Consider the following 6630-nt stretch of genomic DNA (forward strand, 5'->3'; position numbering starts at 1 on the left):
AATGAAAGCAATCATGAGAATCTCTTCTGAGACAGTAATTAACGATGGACCGAATCTGCTTATGACTGGAAAGTTCCTGATATTATTAATCCAGTTCTGAGCGACACCTTCAATCTCGCTTTTGTCATCAATTTCTCTCATATCCTATTGAATGAGAGCTAAACTTAATTCAACAAGCACCAAAAAAGTATCACCTAAAATCACCGGCGACTATAGATTGATAAGCAAATTACGTGCAGTATCTAAAGCCTCGGAGCATGTAGTTCACGAACAGCTTATTGACTTACTTAAAACGTACCAGCTTCACGATAAATATAAATCAGAAATCCGAAAAGAACATGGCACGTCAGTCGCATGTGGAAGTGAATGACGACGTCGGATATGCCTTGGTGTTGCTTTTTTATGACAATGAAACATCTGAATTTCTCAAAAATTTAATACCGTTGCCGGCCGCGGTGGTCTAGCGGTTCTAGGCGCGCAGTCCGGAACCACGCGACTGCTACGGTCGCAGGTTCGAATCCTGCCTCGGGCATGGATGTGTGTGATGTCCTTAGGTTAGTTAGGTTTAAGTAGTTCTAAGTTCTAGGGGATTGATGACCACAGATGTTAAGTCCCATAGTGCTCAGAGACATTTGAACCATTTTATGGTGACGATTCCCAGTTGTATCGAATGGCCAACTGTAAGAACATTGCTACAGCTGTATGAGATACGAATGACGATCGTACAGCGTCACGATGGGCACGAAACATAGATCTTAGTCTACATTCTAAGAAGCTACAGGTCATCCTCACATCATACTTAAAAGTTGATCAGTAGACATTTTTGTAAAACAGTTACCCCAGTATTAAATGTTGATGGTAACCATTTAAGCATCTAAACTTGTAAGAAAAACATGCAAGAAATCTCTCTCTTGCCTATGTGCAATCCAAAAATTTGGAAAAATATTTCCATCTCAAATAAAATAAAATAAAATTAGGACAACCTTTAATGTTGTGGTGTAGTTCAACGCGGCAAAAAGAGCGAAACCTCCAGACGACTCGAGCAAACCATGAATTCCTGCGTAAGGTATCTGTGTAACATTTGGTTGTTTCATTACGTCATTCCTTCTTAAGCTGTTACGGTGGGTGTTACTGGGTGGGTGACGTAGCTCTCAGACGCTCCGTTGTCTTCATCGGTTTCTTACTCACTGGTATTTATCAATACCAGAACTTGCATAACTGTAGAACCAGATAGACATGTCTATCACCCTACCTACACCTACATATTACACTTCGATTTTGGAACAAACCAGCAAGTAACCTGCTTGTGATCCAAATCCATTCTGTATTCAAAAGGAGATTAAAACTTTATTTGTTACCATTGTCGTAGCTTGACACTTCATAAATCTCCACCTGATTTCGAAATTACTGGCTATGCGAACCAGAGGTGATTGTGTTGTGTGCCTGATCGCGCCCTGTAATATCGCGCCAGGTGCTGGGCATATGTGACAGTGGTGAATGCGGTCTGTTAACGTTCGTTCTCCTCTTTGCCTCTACGCGTGGATACGTCCATCGTATTGCTGTACGTCGGTGCCTCTACACAAGGACGCGTCTACGCAGAACCGGGACTCGTCTGAAAATAGGACACGGTACCACTCTTGCTTGAAATGTTGTCATTGGGCGCACCCAGTCGATGCCCCTGCCTCTGCTGCCGCTTCGAGGAAAACAGCAACAATGATCGCTGGGCCAAAAGTTTATGGTTCTCCAAACGTCGTCGATCTGTCCCTGTGGAGACTTCTCTTGTTGCAAACCAGCTCATTTCTTGGCCCCAGATAGAGGGCGTGGCAGTACTGCCCTGCACGACTGAGAGAATGATATTGTGGCCCTCTCGGTCGCTAGTCGCTTGGGACCGTCGAAATCCTGCACGGTGTTGTCGTAGAATTCCAACCAACGCGAGCGGCAATTTCCTGGAACGATAAACTGCAGCATGATGTGCCACGATCCTACTGCTTTGTTTCAGAAATGTTTCTCAAATGGTTCAAATGGTTCAAATGGCTCTGAGCACTATGGGACTCAACTGCTGTGGTCATTAGTCCCCTAGAACTTAGAACTACTTAAACCGAACTAACCCAAGGACATCACACACATCCATGCCCGAGGCAGGATTCGAACCTGCGACCGTAGCAGTCGCACGGTTCCGGACTGCGCGCCTAGAACCGCGAGACCACCGCGGTCGGCAAATGTTTCTCACACTCAATAACCAATCAGATGCAACGAGAAACTCACTGTGTTACCCTTTCCTATGTACATACTGCAGATGGCGTTATTTCTATCTGCTTTGCACAGGTGCATTGGAATGCTTATCATTTGCATGCAGATCATGTTTGTTGTACTCTACCTTCATGGTAATGTAATTTTAAAGATCCGCTGTGTAAGCGGACAACTGCATTCAAGATGACCATACACTTCTTAAGATAATTCAAATGTAGGACGCAACAAAATGGTAACCAAAAATGAAAAAATTCAGAAAGTTCACGATACCGTATTGGGCGATCAACGATTAAAGATTCATCGTGTAGCTGACACCATAACCAAATCAATGAAGACGAGAGCGGTGGATTTTGACTAAAAGAAAATGGTATACATGGGTGGCGTACGAATACTTATTGAATGTTGACCAAAAGCAAGGACGAAAAGAATAAGTCGTGGGAATGGTCTTCTTTGAAGTGGCTGCCTGTTGTCTCCTAGCATTCTAAAAAGCACTCCGTCTTCAGGCCACGAATGGCCTACCGGGACCATCCGACCGCCGTGTCATCCTCGGTGGAGAATGCGGATAGGAGGGGCGTGGGGTCAGCACACCGCTCTCCCGGTCGTTATGATGGTGGTCTTGACCGAAGCCGCTATTAGTCGAGCGAGTAGCTCCTCAGTTGGCATCACGAGGCTGAGTGCACCCCGAAAAATGGCAACAGAGCATGGCGGCCTGGATGGTTACCCATCCAAGTGCCGACCACACCCGACAGCGCTTAACTTCGGTGATCTCACGGGAACCGGTGTATCCACTGCGGCATGCCCGTTGCCTCGTACGATTCTACGAACTACTAAAAATATGCCATCTTCCTTCCCTAAAACTAGCGGCTCGCCCCGGCTTCGCACTAGTAGCAATAAATACCTACGGCCATGTGTAACGTCAATAAAATATATACATAAACATTCCTCGAGAATGAGTCTACCTATTAGTGAATACCCTATCAAAATCCCTGCAGTCTTCCTTAAACACAAACGGAAAAACGCAGCGAGGGTCTTTAACTCATCATAATTCAACCAATTTGCACGAAGTATTTTTAAATTATAGATACTAACTTTCCTCCTGAATCAGATTATCTATGAGTGAAAACTGTATCAAAATATAGTACTTCCTGAGATTAGTCTTCACACAGAAAATAGAACGCGATGGGGGACTTCAATTTATAATACTGCATGTATAGACGCAGAGATTTTGATCAAGCTTCGCCGCTCTCTGCTTTTCCTCCCACGTACCGCCTCCACTGCAGCTGGCTGGGTCGTAGCTGCCATGAGATGTCTCTCTAAAGGCCAGTTAAATACGGAACAGATAACAATACATGTATTACAGCTCATCATTATTGTAATTATAATTGTGTACATAAACCTTCCTCGTGAATCTGTCTGTCTATTAGCAAAAAGCGTATAAAAATGCCTACAGTAGTTTGTGAGATTGTTCTTTACATTCAGACATAAAAACGCGGCAGAGAATTTATAATACTCGCATTTATAGATACAACTCCACCCACGTTTACACACATTGTGCGTCTTACAAGGGTGACCTCTAGAGGTCGTTGTCTGCCAAAGTCGAAACCTATGTAGACGAAAGAAGGATAGAAATCAAGGGCACCAATTTTGCCTTGCATGCCAATACCCAATAATTTCCGAGAAAATGACAGAGTTTCGACACCACTTCATCAATCGGCACATAAGTGAAAAAACCAAGTGATTTGTAGTTCAGTGGCTAAGAGCGCAGTTTTGAATGTTTGACCCCATGTACAGATCCAAACTTATATATTATTTATTTATTTATTTGTGGAAGTTCAAAAATCAAATCGCACTGAGCACTATGGGACTTAACATCTGTGGTCATCAGTCCCCTAGAACTTAGAACTACTTAAACCTAACTAACCTAAGGACATCACACACATCCATGCCCGAGGCAGGATTCGAACCTGCGACAGTAGGGGTCACGTGTTTCCAGACTGTAGCGCCTAGAACCGCTCGGCCACTCCGGCCGGCTTATTCGTGGAAGTATGTGATATTAATATTTTTTGTGACATAATGAAATGCAATGTAATTATTGACAAGAGAAATAAGCATTTCAAATCTCATTAAAATAAATTTTATCATCACAAATGGTAATTGAGAATGATAAAGAAGTAGATTGTTCATTAAAAGTGGTTCCAGCAAAGTATATGCCGCTTTGTGAGCTCTGCGGCATATGCTTTCACCGATAGATGAGTAACTACATTCGCCACTTACAGAAGTGCGCGATTCTCATTACACCGTAAAAAGGGAAATCTCTTGAAGACGAAATACAAAAATCAAAACAAAAGTTGAAATACTAAAACTTATGTTTTTCATTTTCACTTACTGTTAATAAAACAGATTTGTGATAACGAAACCTATTTTAATAAGATTTAAAATTTTAATTTCTTTTAACAATAACTCAATTGTATTTCGTGACGTTTCAGAACAAAATTAAATTGTTAGTTACACCATTAGGAAATTTATTTCGCTTTACTGGTTTCAGAAGATTAATCTGTCATCTTCAGACGCTTAATATTCCTTTAGCAGATGTCAATATGTTCTTCACAGGAGCATAATGCCTGACTTACCCAAGAATATACACTCCTGGAAATGGAAAAAAGAACACATTGACACCGGTGTGTCATACCCACCATACTTGCTCCGGACACTGCGAGAGGGCTGTACAAGCAATGATCACACGCACGGCACAGCGGACACACCAGGACCCGCGGTGTTGGCCGTCGAATGGCGCTAGCTGCGCAGCATTTGTGCACCGCCGCCGTCAGTGTCAGCCAGTTTGCCGTGGCATACGGAGCTCCATCGCAGTCTTTAACACTGGTAGCATGCCGCGACAGCGTGGACGTGAACCGTATGTGCAGTTGACGGACTTTGAGCGAGGGCGTATAGTGGGCATGCGGGAGGCCGGGTGGACGTACCGCCGAATTGCTCAACACGTGGGGCGTGAGGTCTCCACAGTACATCGATGTTGTCGCCAGTGGTCGGCGGAAGGTGCACGTGCCCGTCGACCTGGGACCGGACCGCAGCGACGCACGGATGCACGCCAAGACCGTAGGATCCTACGCAGTGCCGTAGGGGACCGCACCGCCACTTCCCAGCAAATTAGGGACACTGTTGCTCCTGGGGTATCGGCGAGGACCATTCGCAACCGTCTCCATGAAGCTGGGCTACGGTCCCGCACACCGTTAGGCCGTCTTCCGCTCACGCCCCAACATCGTGCAGCCCGCCTCCAGTGGTGTCGCGACAGGCGTGAATGGAGGGACGAATGGAGACGTGTCGTCTTCAGCGATGAGAGTCGCTTCTGCCTTGGTGCCAATGATGGTCGTATGTGTGTTTGGCGCCGTGCAGGTGAGCGCCACAATCAGGACTGAATACGACCGAGGCACACAGGGCCAACACCCGGCATCATGGTGTGGGGAGCTATCTCCTACACTGGCCGTACACCACTGGTGATCGTCGAGGGGACACTGAATAGTGCACGGTACATCCAAACCGTCATCGAACCCATCGTTCTACCATTCCTAGACCGGCAAGGGAACTTGCTGTTCCAACAGGACAATGCACGTCCGCATGTATCCCGTGCCACCCAACGTGCTCTAGAAGGTGTAAGTCAACTACCCTGGCCAGCACGATCTCCGGATCTGTCCCCCATTGAGCATGTTTGGGACTGGATGAAGCGTCGTCTCACGCGGTCTGCACGTCCAGCACGAACGCTGGTCCAACTGAGGCGCCAGGTGGAAATGGCATGGCAAGCCGTTCCACAGGACTACATCCAGCAGCTCTACGATCGTCTCCATGGGAGAATAGCAGCCTGCATTGCTGCGAAAGGTGGATATACACTGTACTAGTGCCGACATTGTGCATGCTCTGTTGCCTGTGTCTATGTGCCTGTGGTTCTGTCAGTGTGATCATGTGATGTATCTGACCCCAGGAATGTGTCAATAAAGTTTCCCCTTCCTGGGACAATGAATTCACGGTGTTCTTATTTCAATTTCCAGGAGTGTAGATATAGTATGTGATCATTACACACACAGACTGATAATTTACGATAAATGAGTCATTTATGTACATAGTCAAGCTGTTGTGAAACTGACAACTGAAGTTTACTGTGAAATATACACCATAGTTGCTGAGAAAATAACAGCTATTAATAAAATCATAATTTTCAGTACATTACAAAAATACTGACTTCACATATTTTATGGAAAAATAAATTTAAAAAAAAGGTAAAATTCGATTTGAGCTCGGGGCGCTAAAATCCAAAACAGCGCCCTTAACCACTACGGTTGAATACATGGCGCACGAGCGGACTGATGAAGT

At 45.1% G+C, this 6630-nt stretch overlaps 1 pseudogene; it reads right to left on the reverse strand.

The window, feature by feature from the left end:
- Positions 1-2939: 2939 nt before the first annotated feature.
- LOC126199922 (5S ribosomal RNA) lies at positions 2940-3057 on the reverse strand (annotated as a pseudogene).
- Positions 3058-6630: the final 3573 nt, after the last annotated feature.

This window comes from Schistocerca nitens, chromosome 8 (assembly GCF_023898315.1).
Source record: "Schistocerca nitens isolate TAMUIC-IGC-003100 chromosome 8, iqSchNite1.1, whole genome shotgun sequence".
Classification (NCBI taxonomy): Eukaryota; Metazoa; Arthropoda; class Insecta; order Orthoptera; family Acrididae; genus Schistocerca; species Schistocerca nitens.